This window comes from Eurytemora carolleeae, unplaced genomic scaffold (assembly GCF_000591075.1).
Source record: "Eurytemora carolleeae unplaced genomic scaffold, Eaff_2.0 scaffold810, whole genome shotgun sequence".
In the NCBI taxonomy this organism is placed as follows: Eukaryota; Metazoa; Arthropoda; class Copepoda; order Calanoida; family Temoridae; genus Eurytemora; species Eurytemora carolleeae.
The window spans coordinates 98455-114448 of record NW_019396699.1 but is presented as its reverse complement, the minus strand read 5'-3'; positions in this window follow the sequence as shown (position 1 = coordinate 114448).

Genomic DNA, 15994 nt, shown 5'->3' with positions numbered 1-15994 from the left:
ATTTGATGGATGCTGAAACAACATTTTCGGAAGTCATAGATCAGGAAGAAAAAGATTTCAACGAGCGAAGACTGAAAAACTTGAAAATGCTACAAGAGCCAAGTAATAAAAATAAGAAAGATACTAAACTACAAGTTAATGATTACGTGGTAGTTAAATCTTATGGAGATACAATTGGTATTTCACGCAAACTAAAATCGGTTTATGACAATATACCATTTAAAATTATTTCAATTAAATACTATAATTGTGTTTTATTAAATATTCTTGACGGAAGCCAATTTCTAAGGTGCGAGAAGATATTTATTTCAAGATATATAAAAATAAATGTAATTATGTAAAAATATAGGGTAGCTCGTGTAGACCAGTATATAGGCCTGAAATTATCAGCATAGTCTTGCACTGTGCAGATATTGAAGGTTATATTAAGGCCTGCTCGACTCTACTACTATACAGTATGATATGAACTTCTGTCGAATAAACACCTAAACAACTTGGATTGAAAAAGGTATTTTATTTATAAAATATAGCAAACAACATTTGCAAAGGGCAGTAGACGATATTAAAAAGATTGAAGTTTTAGATAGCTCTGATGGCAATTTTAATAACATTCCGAAAGAAGTATTTGCGATGCTTAATATAATCACAATGGACAATATTGTAGAAATATTCTCAAATAAAAAGGAAGAAACACCACAAATAAGAGTACCCCGCACGCGATCCAAACTATTAAATGACATTGATAGAGAAAAACAATTGTTAATGGATGAAATGTTAGATTTAGATAGTGAAGAAATAAACAGTTCTTATAAAAACATGTTACATTTTTGGAAGACTAGATTGGTGCATCTATGAAAACGGTCTGCCCTTGCTTAGTTTTACAACATGTGCATAAACCTACCCGCAACAGTGAATGAAGGAACATCACACCGCTCAAGCGCTAAACAATATGTTTCACTGCCACATGAATATACACATATTTGAGAAAGGAAAATAGTCGGTTTCATTAAACACATACACATAGCATTATAAAATAATATTTGCTTTTTACAAAAAACAAAGTAAAATCTAATAAAAATACAATATTAGAAGGTGTTATTTAAAAAAATAAAAAAGCCTAAATTAAAAAAAAAAATATGAGTGTTTTCAAAAATATATAAAAACCCTCATATCCCAGTTTATATTAAACAGTTTTACTATTTTGGGAAACAATTAAAAAGAATTATAGGCAGGGAAAGATATATTTATGGATTATATTAGTTGTATTTAACTTATAGGGTTCGTGAACGATAACTTAGCTCTTTCACTGCGAGATTTTTTGAAAGATTTTGAGAAGGTTTTCTTAAAAGGCCATTAAGAAAAAATTTTTAAAAGTTATTTTTCAAAATATATCCTATTTTTTGGTTCGCCACCGGAATTTGGCATGAGTATAATTGGTCTGGAGTATAAAGGTATGGCCATGACTGGGAATCAGGCATACATAAGTAAAAAATCACGAGCCAGGACACTTTAACAAAAACAAATTTGGTTGAATCACGAAAATTTGTTTTTGAAAATGATCAAGAAAATATATGATAATAAAATGGAATCTGAAAACTTGATCTATTATTTATAAAAGCAGGTCTTAAAACCTGTAAATAAATTGATTCATTAACATATTGGATTTGAAGAGTGATCCTTTTAAAATATACAAATAATAAATAAAAGCTGCAGTGGACTTATTGTTCTTAAAAAAGCTCCCAAAAAAAGATTAAAAATATATATATATATATGCCAAATGGAGATCAAAAGAAATAAAAAAGATCTACTATAGTAAAGTTTGGTTACAAAAATATAATTAATATTAAAAATCCAATGGGGCCAAAACAGGTTAATAAAATAAACATAAAGATCCATTATATGTCCCCTATAAATTGCCATAAAATAAATTAAGATTTCCTGGAATAGATTCTAAGTTAATTGTAATAGCAGACTATTTTAGAAAAGTAGTTAGGACATATATATTGCTTTCTCTAATTCTCTCTTTTTTCCTCTCAACCATATTTTGAAACTCATTTGTGCCTTAGTAACACAAATGCAGGTCTAGACTTATAATCCACACATTGATCTTGGTTTGTAACACCCACACAGTCATCTTGGTCTAGACAACATACAGTTAGGAGTGTCCGTGTGCTTTAAAAACTGAGGATGAGAAAATTAACTGCAGTTGCATCTTATCTAGCCCGATCAACACTGAAAATGCAGCTTTCTTTGCCAAGAGCATTCCCGTGGGTCGTAATGGCTATCACTTAATTCCTACCATAAATAATATGGTAGTAGCCATGAAGGATAGAGAACCAATACTCTACAAAAATGGGGAAGTGCTGAGAGTAAAAGATGTGAAGAGTCTGGCTCCCAGGAAGTGGATCACAAGCCAAGTTCTAAACTTGGCATTAAAAGATCTGACAAGAATAAGAGTACCTTATCCAATCGTAATGACTCTAGAGGATGGAGAATCTGTGCTTAGAAAACAGAAATTTGGAAATGCTGCAATTAACAAACTTCAAGATACAGCTGATAGCAGGATCATTCTATTGCCTCTATGGAATTTAGGGCATTATACCCTGGTTTCCATAGACAGAATAGCGGAAGAAATTCACTTTTTTGACAGTAGTGCATCAAGTTCTCCTGAAGATTTTCCAGATGAAGTCTTTCAAAAGGTTCAGAATGCGATGTGGAGCTCGCATATGCAAGATGGAAACTACATGTTTGTGAATCAGAAGATAAGGCAACAGGGCAACAGTTACGACTGTGCCCTGCATGTCCTTACTCACGGAATGAATATAAACATGACTGTGTACAAGAGAACAAATGATGTAAGGTTCAGTGCGCAAGCAATGTATGATCTAAGAAAATCATTGTTAGCGAGTTTTCTGGAGGATAAAGTGTGGGCGGACCATGAAGAGAGACAGATCAGACTACTTAATTCTGAGTACAGGGCTCTACCATTGGATGTAATAGTAATAAGTGATGACGACGTTGAAGTCATTGAACATGAGAAAGAAAAGAACCCTGAGCAAGAACAAGAACCTGAACCTGTCTTGGACGAGAGCTGGAAGTTGGTGAAATCGATGAAGGAGCTGAATAGAAAGTTTGGTTCCCTTCACAAAATGGAAACAATCTTAAGAAGAAACCCTGATGTCCTCAAGGAGTGGATCCAACTTAGATATGAACCCGCATCTAATCCAAACAAATTCAGATTTGGACCATTACGGAACAAAATAAAAGTAATTTGAATGCTCAAGCAAGCTGAAGCCAAAAGGAGAAGGAATCAAAATAAGAAGAAAAGGAGGGCACAGAAAACTTTTAATGGAAAACAAAGGTCTCCTATTTATTCTCCTTTTTAAAAAGGTTGCTCTGGTTCGAAAGGACCTGTTCTTTTTTCTTACAAGAAAAGAATAATAAGCAAAAAATATGAAAAAATAAATAGAGGATAGGTAATGGGAAAATATATATATATATTGTGTGCATTTATCAATAAAACTTTGTATATCATTTAATGTGTTATTAGTAAGAAAGAGTAGATCTAGCTAAAGCAGAAAAAATTGAAACAAAAATATTATTGGATGAATCCTTTCTTATTTTCCTGTTACAATTACAGGTTGTTGTGGATCGAAAGAACCTATTCTTTCTTTTAACAACGAAAGAATAATCAACGAAAAATCAAAATATGAGGGATTTATTTAAACATGAACATAAAATGGCGCCTAATTTTTAATAAAAAGTAGAAAATATGAGGTTCACTCGGTAACATGAGAGTTGAAGCAGAAATATTCTGACCAGGGGTATAGCCATATGTGGCGACAAACAGGGGTGGTTAATTCTACAGGATTATCTTTGTGGAAAAAAAAAAAAAATTATTTTTAAGATGTCCACTTTACTTGTTTTTCAATAATAAATTTCAAAAGGGAAAATATAGGAATAATTCCAAATTATCTCTGGGTTTTTATCTTGTTATCTATCTATCTATCTCTTTCTTTCTATCTTTTCATCTATTTTAAACTTTCTATCTATCTATCTCGGTTTTTCTATCTTATTATCTATTTTAAGCTTTCTATCTTATTATCTATCTATCTGACTCTTTCTTTCTATCTATTCATCTATTTTAAACTTTCTATCTATCTATCTTGGTCTTTCTATCTTCTATTTTTCTATTTGCTATTTATCTTTTGCCTTAATAAGTATATACACTGAAAAATATTGTCGTTGTTGATAAGGATTAAAAGTTCATAGAATACTAAAATGGTCTGGATTTTCAGGGATGTAGCCAACAAATTAGTTTAACTCCGTCTAGACATTGTACATTGAAAAAAACTTGCAGAATATTATAACAGGATCATTGGATATCATGTGTGTTAAATTTTCTTAAACAACAAATTCGCAAAAATAATCAATAATCAAAATTTCCTTTATTAAGAAAGCAAAAATAAATATTTAGGTACATTTTTTTCAAAACATTGGGTTAACACAGACATTTACAGTATTTAATAAAATTAAAACTGGCGGATAAAATAAATCCATATATACAAATTTTAACAAAACTTTGGATTAAAACAGACATTTATAATGTTTATAAAAATAAAATTGGTAAATAAAATAATGATAAAGAAAAAATATAGATTAAAAGTATATTAAATATAAACTGGATCTGAATGGTATCCATCATCGGTTTGGCAGTATTGAGAGGTAGTAAAGGGAGGAACAATATTTGGTTGTCTTTTCAATCTCTAATTTTAATTTTACTTTTAAAATGAATTTTCCTGGGGATTGGGTCAAGGCATTGTATGAATGGGAGTCAGAAAAGTTTTAAGTTTGTAAATCTGTTGGAGTTCAAACCTTTCATGTTGAATTACATTAGCAAGCAGTTATCGGGTTTTAATTAAAAATAATTAAAACCATATGTTTGTCCCTGTACTACAATTGACTTATTAGCTATTATTCAAGTAAATGACAATAATAAGAGAGAGAATAACAAGATACCTAGCTGAGAAGTGAATCCAAGAAGTTCTCCAACCAAAGATAATTGGGCTTAGTGGAGAGTAGTGATAAGTCAGTCAAGTCTCTACGCCACACGCAAGAATTAAAGACAGTTCCTACAAAGTCCATCAAACAAACTTCTGGAGAATACAACAACAGATAATAGACCAACAACACAAGAAGTCTACTCGCAGCTCTTCTCAATCATCTCAACCAAACCTTGATATAGCTTTCGATGAGTTGGGGTAAAACAAACAATAAGCGAAAATTTTTGTTTGCGAAGTATATTTAGAATGGATGTTTTCTTCTCTGATTAGATTTGCAAGTAAAATCTTGAAATTTTTTGACTTTTTTGACTCATTATTCTTTTCTCGTAAGAAAAAAGAACAGGTCCTTTCGAACCAGAGCAACCTTTTTTAAAAAGGAGAATAAATAGGAGGCCTTTGTTCTCCATTAAAAATTTTCTGTGCCCTCCTTTTCTTCTTATTTTGATTCCTTCTCCTTTTGGCTTCAGCTTGTTTGAGCATTCGAATTACTTTTATTTTGTTCCGTAATGGTCCAAATTTGAATTTGTTTGGATTAGATGCGGGTTCATAACTGAGTTGGATCCACTCCTTGAGGACATCAGGGTTTCTTCTTAAGATTGTTTCCATTTTGTGAAGGGAACCATACTTTTTATTCAGCTCCTTGATCGATTTCACCAACTTCCAGCTCTCGTCCAAGACAGGTTCAGGTTCTTGTTCTTGCTCAGGGTTCTTTTCTTTCTCATGTTCAATGACTTCAACGTCGTCATCACTTATTTCAATTACATCCAATGGTAGAGCCCTGTACTCAGAATTAAGTAGTCTGATCTGTCTCTCTTCATGGTCCGCCCACACCTTATCCTCCAGAAAACTTGCTAACAATGATTTTCTTAAATCATACATTGCTTGCGCACTGAACCTTACATCATTTGTTCTCTCGTACACAGTCATGTTTATATTCATTCCGTGAGTAAGGACATGCAGGGCACAGTCGTAACTGTTGCCCTGTTGCCTTATCTTCTGATTCATAAACATGTAGTTTCTATCTTGCATATGCGAGCTCCACATCGCATTCTGAACCTTTTGAAAGACTTCATCTGGAAAATCTTCGGGAGAACTTGATGCACTACTGTCAAAGAAGTGAATTTCTTCCGCTATTCTGTCTATGGAAACCAGGGTATAATGCCCTAAATTCCATAGAGGCAAGAGAATGATCCTGCCGTCAGCTGTATCTTGGAGTTTGTTAATTGCAGCATTTCCAAATTTCTGTTTTCTAAGCACAGATTCTCCATCCTCTAGAGTCATTACGACTGGATAAGGTACTCTTATTCTTGTTAGATCTTTTAATGCCAAGTTTAGAACTTGGCTTGTGATCCACTTCCTGGGAGCCAGACTCTTCACATCTTTTACTCTCAGCACTTCCCCATTTTTGTAGAGTATTGGTTAACTATCCTTCATGGTTGCTACCATATTATTTAAGGTAGGAATTAAGTGATAGCCATTACGACCCACAGGAATGCTCTTGGCAAAGAAAGCTGCAATTTCAGTGTTCATCGTGCTAAATAAGATGTAACTGCAGTTAATTTTCTCATCCTCAGTTTTTAAAGTGCACAGACACTCCTAACTGTGTGTTGTCTAGACCAAGATGACTGTGTGGGTGTTATAAACCAAGATTAATGTGTGGGTTTTAAGTCTAGACCTGCATTTGTGTTACTAAGGCACAAATGAGTTTCCGTATATGGCTAAATATGGTCCAGATACTATATTTTTTATGGTAAAGACTGGGATACAATGCGGCAACTGATAGGAGAATCAGACGGTATAGCCGGTCCTTGCCATGCATTCCAAAAACTCAGAAATGCACATAAGGCAAAACTGATCAACAGTAACCTCTCCAAGCCCAACATGATGGACGATGTCAGAGAACATATCATTACAACACAAACAGCTCCATATCAAGCTAAAACGTTCATAGACCGTATGAACTATGATCAAAAGCTACAGTTCATGACTATGTATGGACAGGAAAGTTTGAAAAAGTGGATCATTTCTGTGGTGGAGGCTATGAATATGGACCATAAGCAAGATCAACCGCAGAAAATGTTTCAAAATTGGTTTGACATACATACTGCCACAGGAGGCTTTACTCCTAACATCCTAGAAGTCAACAATTGGTGGAGCAATCTCTTTGATCTAAACCACATCAACCCCATAGAGTTTCTATCTAAATTTTTTGCCATCGGAGACAAACTTGATCACAAAAAAGATGCCTTCATCTTACAAGGTCCTACAAACTGTGGCAAAAGTCTCCTCTTCCGTCTCCTCACCGATGGTATGTCTATAACACCAATTACAAGAGACAACGGCAAAAAACTCCTTCTGGCTTCAATCTTGTCTAGATGATGACTTTATCTTGTATGAAGAACCAATGATAGAACCAGAAAATGTCAACACCTGGAAACTCCTTTTGGAAGGTGCCCCTGTCAAAGCTCAAGTAAAAAATCAAGCAAATGCTATTATGGGTAGGAAACCCTTTTTCATAACAACCAATGAACACATAGGAACGTGGATCAATCAGACCGACCGGGACGCCCTAGCTACGCGCTCTCATACTTTCAATGTGTTTCAACAGATCAGCAATCCTCCCTCAGTCGTTGGCGGGATTCCAGATCCACCGGTTATATTTGAAGGAAAGCATCTCTTTGCTTACTTTGTGCATATCCTTGGACTAGAGCTCATGCAAGCAGCTCGTGTCCGTGGCCACCTGTAATGGGCCTAGTTTCTCCATCAAAGCGCATGAGAATGGATGTTGATGCAGACGAAGAAGAGCATACTACGACACCAGCTGCAGGTTCAGGTTTATCCGTACTCCCTAGCCGCAGACACCTTATGCCACAGAAATATAAGATAAGATAAGATAAGATAAAGTTTATTGCTAAATTAAATGTATCTGTATACAGATAGAGTTTACAATTACAAATTGATGAATATATTAACAGTATAAAGCAATTGGGTTGAAAATAGCTCTTGGCTGTTTTGATTATTTTTTCTACCTAATTTTAGTATTAATAACAAAAAATTTCAATTAAATAGATTTAAGGAGAACAATTAGAGATCATAGTGCGAATTTATCTTATACAAAATAATTTATACATTAATGTCTAGCAATTCGGTTTATAACACATTGTCCTATAATTTTCAAAAAGAGAATTTAGTAGTCTATTTTTAAATATACTTAGAGAGTTGCTTCTTTTTAAGTCATTATTATTATTCCACATCTTAAGAAGAGAGCTTGATGGTAAATACTGTAATGAGCACATTTTTAGAATGTCAAGTTGATAGTTAAGAGATCTTTCAAAGTTTCCAAGCTTTTTAAAAATATTTTCAAAAGATGCAGGAAGAAGTTTATGTGTATATTTATACATAANATTGATAGTCAGCCATGTTTGTTTACAATCTTTACTATATTCTTGAAATTTATCATTAAAGTATTTTTTTCGTGCTGCCCTCACAAGGCGAGTATACACTGCATTATATTCTTTAAATCTAGATTTAGTTTCCTGACAGGGTTTCCTCAATTTTTTCTTAAACAATTTGGCTTTTCGTTTTCTTGATATTATCAGTGCTTCAGACATCCAAGGGTTAAAAGGTCTATTTTTTCTGGAAGGATTTACATTTTTTTCAGGGAATGAACATTCACAACAGTTATCAATCGACTTAAAAAAATTATTAAATGCACTGTCCTGATCTCTATTCAGAAGAACATTTTCCCAATTTTTATCTTCTAACATTTTTTTGAATTTAAAAATAGACTCAGAGTCAAACTTTCGAGTTTTCTGTTGGGACTTTTTTTCTATGAATTTATCTTTAAAATGTCGAATATAGAAAACAGGAAAATGATCAGAAACATCTGAAACAATAATGCCAAAATCAAAACTATCATCTACAATGTTAGTGCAAATATGATCTAAAATGGTTGCTGAATTGTGACCTATTCTAGTAGGAAGAGTTATAAGAGGCAAAAAACTATTCTCAAGAAGCGTATCTAAATAAGTCTCTGTGTCACTATGCAATGTTTGTTTTAGAAGGTTAATATTCATATCTCCTACTAAGACTACATCCTGCACATTTTTAAAAATAGGATCAGACCTAATTTTTGAAAAAATTTCTCTTATTGTTTGATTAAAATATTTCACGTCTGCATACGGAGCAGTGTTAGGCCTGTAAATGTTACCTACAACTGTATATTTATTCTTCCCAGTTTTAATCTTAATAAATTGTGATTCAAAAACGCGAGGTAAGAAGATAGAAATTGAATTATTCGGTTCAAAACAAAGTGATTTCTTAACCCAGAGTCCTACTCCTCCCCCTGCATTACAATTTAGCCCCTGTTTATCTCTTACAGTAAAATGAAGTGGATGATAATCAGTTAAATCAAATGAAAGATTTGCAGGTTTATTCCAAATTTCCTGAAGAGCAGTTACAGATGGTTTAAATTTTCCCATACCATCTCCACCCCTACAACAGGCCTTCATGTTTCCCTTCCAATACCTCGACTGGTGATGCAGCGAACCAGATACCACCTTCAAAGGGACAAGAGAATCAGGAAGAAAGCCTTTTACTGGGTTCAAGCTGGCAACCCCGCATAAGCATATCATCTATGCAAAGGATGGCTCGAACTTTTGGTATGCTTCAAACCCTTACACAGACATGTCCAAATATCCAGCTTCCTCTTCTTCTATGATGACCTTACTGGAGGATTTCGACACTGGGTAGTGATTCTAGCTATATTATGGCTGGTGTCCATAGGAATGCTTGGGAAAACAGTGTGGAACTTGAACTCAACAATAACGACGATGTCACAAATATGCTCTGCTATACGCACCTCCCCAAGTTTCAATACAACGAAGCTTCCCTGTTAGATAGGCAAGACAATGTTATTCTGCGGTCTAGTGGCGTTTATGAGGCTGACTATGTTTTTAACGATTCTCTCAAAGGTACTAAAATGTGTTGGTATCCTATTGCTGCTCCTGTAAAGCCTACAAAAGCTACTGATAAATATAAACTGAATCTTGCTCCTACAAGAGGCATGACTGGGGATCTTACATACGCGTTTTCCAGTATATATCCGGACCGTACTTTCCATAACCCTGGTGAACCACTGCATCTTCTGCAGTTTCCAGATATACTTAAAGCTGATGGTCAATATATCAAGATGCGATGCCACTTTGCTATGACTACTACTTTTAGGTAGGCATACCGGGCTCCACCTTATGTCAATTCTGCGTTTGCTACTGCTAACCATCCTAACTACGGTACCCTCAACTATCTGGATTTTGTTGTGGGGACTAAGTCTACATATTACACTCGCACTAATATTGTAAACTAATTGTAAATACATATATCTATAGTACTCTCTGTTTTTTTGCCACAGAGCCAAAATAAACTCCACTGCCTCTTACCGCATGCCCCCCCCCGGGGGCCTTCGGGACAGGGGTGGGGGAGTTTATTTTGGGTTTAGCCATATACGCCACACACTTTTCTAATAGCACAACTCTTTGTAAGTTAGCTGTAGCTTCAGCTATTTGGACGGAGGTTGCTTGAAGAAACGCAAGACATTGGCGCAAGCCCCTTGTACTGCCTCCAGCAGAGCAACTAATGAGGATGTGGGCATGGGGATACTCATCACCGGTATGGTCGGCAAGGATGAAGCGGGGATTTTGACTTGCTCCACGGAGTCGATTAGGATCTGGACAAACTCCTGGTCGTCCGACCAAAGCTCTTCGTTCGTTGTCAGGGTTGGTGAGGGGCACTTGTAGTAGGACCAGTAGTAGACCGATTTGCCTTTGCCTTTATGATTTTCTGGATTACTTGGTAAGGATTTGATCTTTTTGCAGGGGCTGGGGCTGCATCCTGATCCAGTTGTGATTTGGTCTTGAGGATTCTTGCGTGGCTTAGGTGTTTGCTTTCTGTCATCACCATGTACCACTCCACTCTGTGCGGAGACACTCAAACTTCTGCTTGAGCCGCTACTAGATCCATCAGATTCTGATGATAGCGTTGACGCACGTGAAGTTGACCTAGCACGACATCCTCCAGAAACTTTGGAAGGTTCTTGTCGTTCATGTACAGATCCCCCATCTTTGCCAAGTTTGTTTTGTGTTAGAATCTTCGTCGGAACTATGGCCAGGGCTTCTACCGCGCCTATTACTGCTATTATGAAGGGCTGAGAACTTACGTTTGACAGGATCAGGAGAGGATGGTCGTTGCCTTCTGTCGTATCCTTTAGTATTCCCATTTGAATTGGAACGTGACCTGCCAACATTTCTTGATATTCCCGATGGCCCTGCTCCAGGATCATCTGAAGCTTGGATACTAGAGATGCCATCACCTCCACTGTTGGCAATTGAAACTGTATTACCAAAAGCCACAGATAGATGGTCATGCTGCTGAGGACTTTGAACGCAGGAGTTTGCCCCTGCTCTAGATGATATGCTGGAACAATTTTCTTCAGAAATGACAGAGATTCCGTCATTGTCAGACTGAATGTAAAGAAATTCTCGTTCACAAAAGATACAAAGTTCTGAATCACAGTCTTGACAAACACAGAACGATGGATTACATAGATAATAATCTGAGAGCCACAGGCGCACCACCCCCCGTGCCTTTTTAGCTCAGTTTCCATTGCGGTCAGACTTCCGAACCTCTAGGTCAGTTCATGTATTGATTTCACGGATGTCCATTTAGGGTGTCCTCTTTCAGTTACATCATCTTCCACCTCTTCATTTTCAGTTTCAGTTTCACTTTCCTCTTCATCTCCACTTTCCTCTTCGTCTTCTTCTTTATCTCTTTCCCCCACATCATCCTCTCCACTTTCTACACCAGCTTCATCCTCACTTTCCCCACTTTCAATTTCCTGAGTTTCTTCTATGTTTCCGTTGTCGAGGTTCCCCTGAGGCTCTGCCCTTGCAATGCTTGCAGAATTAACAGAAACAACATCTTGAACTTGAGCATGCATGTACTATTTCAAGTACCTCCACTTCACTGTCAGACTCCACCTTAGAACCAATGTACACCTCTGCTATGTATTTCCATTACACATTCCAGCACTCTAATCTGTCTTTTCAGTTCTTCCATATCCCTTTTCAGTGACATTTTGATGTTTCCTTCCATTGTATATTGGACAGAAGAATTTTAAGAACCAACTATTCACTGCTGTGATTGGTCAATACTAACAAAACCATTTTCTACCATAGAGACCACAATGAAAAGATGTTGTCTAAACAAAACTCAAAGATGACCAAAAGTCCAATAATGATAAGGAATCGTACGAATCCTTAGAGAAGAGACAAACCGAAACCAATCATGAAGATACAAGTCATCAAACAAAGAAACAAAAAGAAACTGATCTGAGGCTGGTTAAACCATCCTAACTTCCTATATCCTTCAAGTACAACAATTTAGATAGATTAGCTTCATCCAAATTGTCAGGCATAGTCCCTCAGACTTTTAGAACTTTAAATCTGCTTGCTTGGACTGATGCATGTAAAGCAGAATTGTGGGCATATGCACTCTCTAGAAGTCGAGGCACTAAAAGAACAACAGAAGGATCACTCTCGTTCTGAAGCTGGTAACTGTCGGGTGTTCTAGTTTTTGGGGTCTTATCAAAATATTTCTTGTTTCAGAAAGAATGCAATTTGTAAATCTGGAGTTGTTTAGATTTGAATGATCTCCAGTAACACTTAAGTGCAAAGACAACCCTCCAATAATGATTGTTAACGACAACCCTTTCTTAACGATTAAAACATAATTGTCAATATAAATAGTTTTTTAAAAACAATCGCATAACAAATGGTCGTAAATCGTTTTTACAAAAATGATTGTTTTCAAAAACGATCGTTATTTGTCTTCTAAAAGTTTAAAATGAGTGGGTCGCTTTTTAAAAGGATTGTTTTTTGAAAACGGTTGAAAACGAAACAAAAAACGGTCGTTTAAAATCGTTTTCAAAAATGACTAACAACATTACATACAATAATAGACTAATTGTAGAGATAATATCCCAAAGGAGCCTGAGAATCTCAGATTTACTCCTGTCATAATTTTTTTATTTAGCATTTTTAATATATATAATTGATAATATTATTACGTAAAGTCTGTATAGTCCATATTACGTCACCTGAAATTCCATCAATGGCAGTGCAGTATACTGGTTACGTGAATGTGATACAGACAGAGACATGTGACAATAATACTGTACTGCCATTGGTGACAGTACTGGTAACATAATACAGATATGAGTTTTGGTATAATTTTGACACAGTTTTATATCAATTTCTTGAGACAGGAACATCAGATAGATGTTATATTTGTATCGTTCAACGCCTGAGATTCTCAGGTTTCATCCTATACCCCCTGTCATGTTTCCTTTACAGTCCCATTAAGACATTAGATTAAATTTCAGATACAGGGTAATCCAACAAAGATGAGTCTTAAATGAACGTAAATATACACCTTCTGAATTGGGATTTGTAATTTATAGAGGTTGGGGGGGGGGGGCCTTATCCGAAGTAATTTAATTCCCCATGCACTAGGGACAAAGAATAACTCTATGTATTCCTACATTCTTGAAATAAGGAATATACAATGTATATATATATAAATATTATACACACAACCATATTAAATAAGGAAAGCAACATCCATTGACTAATTATTGATGTATTTATGTAACCTTCCATTTTCTCTAATCATAGATTAAAAATTGTTAATTCATAAATTTGCAATCATTCTTCTTGTTATTGTTATGTTATTTTATTCTTATTGTTATTTTATTTTATAGCAGATTTCACAACCAAAAAAAATATTTGAATTTTACTTTAAACTTAAAATAAAAATAAAAATTTCGCAATAAATTCTCATTACCAAATAATTCATATCTTAATACCTTAATCTGAAATCTGTTTTTATGATAAACTTTTTTGTTTTTCCTAAACCCAGATTTCTTATTTTTAAATCTTTACGTTATGTACAGAATGTACACTATGCAATTTTTAAGTAACCAGTGTAATATTATTGCTTGAAATATATCTATTTACTTGTTAAATATTTCTATAAACTTCTTGAAATATATCTATCTACTTGTTAAATATTTCTATAAACTTCTTGAAATAAATATATCTATTTATTTGTTAAATATTTTATCAACTTCTTGAAATATATCTATCTACTTGTTAAATATTTTATCAACTTCTTGAAATAATTATATCTATCTATTTGTTAAATATTTCTATCAACTTCTTGAAATAAATATATCTATCTATTTGTTAAATATTTTATCAACTTCTTGAAATAAATATATCTATCTATTTGTTAAATATTTTATCAACTTCTTGAAATAAATATATCTATCTACTTGTTAAATATTTTATCAACTTCTTGAAATAAATATATCTATCTACTTATTAAATATTTTATCAACTTCTTGAAATATATACAGAGCGTCCCATATCATATTAGATTATCTCCAATCTTTAACACCAAAATAAACCCTTAATACTCGAAAAACTTATACTTTTCCGCAAGATAATTCTTATATAAGCCTTATGTTATTTTTCAAAATGATTCATTCTAATGAAATTTTCTAATTAGTCCCGAAAATCGTAATTTAGACCCGTTCTCGGTCTAATATGATGCGGGACACCCTGTATATCTTTCTATTTGTTAAATATTTTATCAACTTCTTGAAATATATATCTATATATTTGTTAAATATTTTATCAACTTCTTGAAATAAATATATCTATCTATATTTGTTAAATATTTTATCAACTTCTTGAAATATATATATCTACTTGTTAAATATTTTATCAACTTCTTGAAATAAATATATCTATCTATTTGTTAAATATTTTATCAACTTCTTGAAATATATATCTATCTACTTGTTAAATATTTCTATCAAATTCTTGAAATAAAAATCTATCTGCTTTATTTTTCATATTTTAAATTCAAAGAAAAACTTTAAAATTTTAGTTTTTTTTCTTCTCTATTTTGGTTCTTTACTCTACAACGAAAATATGGGGGTCTCCAATGAAAATATGGTATTACCAACAAAAATAGGGGGTCTACAATGAAAATTTGAGGGTCTCCAACAAAAACATTGGGGTCACCAACGAAAATATGGGTTACTCCAATAGTACTCCAATAGTACTCCAATAATTTCTTCCCACACTCTTTGAAATAGTTAAATCTGTCAATAACTCTAAAAAAGTCCTATAACTCGATGAGAAAACGTCATTATTAGAAATCGCAGATTTCCTAGACCTGACGCGACTTTAAGATGACTTGTCTCGAAATAACTTAATGTTTTTTAAAAAATACGCAACTCTACAATAGCTAATTATAGTTTCAATGTATCTGAAGGCTCGAGCTTTAGTTAATCCCAATAACAGCATATTTTTGACAATAATTATTTAAAATATGGGTTCAGGTTGCAAAGGTAAAATGTTTTAAGTTGAGGATAGTAAACACTAACCAGTGCTTTCGGCATAATGTCCTGATATACAATGAGAAGAATTAAATGAATGTCCTGATATACAATGAGTAGGATGGAATGAATATCCTGATATACAATGAGTGGGATGGAATGAATGTCCTGATATACAATGAGAAGAATTAAATAAATATCCTGATATACAATGAGTAGGATGGAATGAATATCCTGATATACAATGAGTAGGATGGAATGAATATCCTGATATACAATGAGTAGGATGGAATGAATATCCTGATATACAATGAGAAGGATTGAATGAATATCCTGATATACAATGAGCAGGATGGAATAAATATCCTGATATACAATGAGCAGGATGGAATGAATATCCTGATAAACAATGAGCAGGATGGAATAAATATCCTATTATACAGTGAGCAGGATGGAATAAATATCCTTA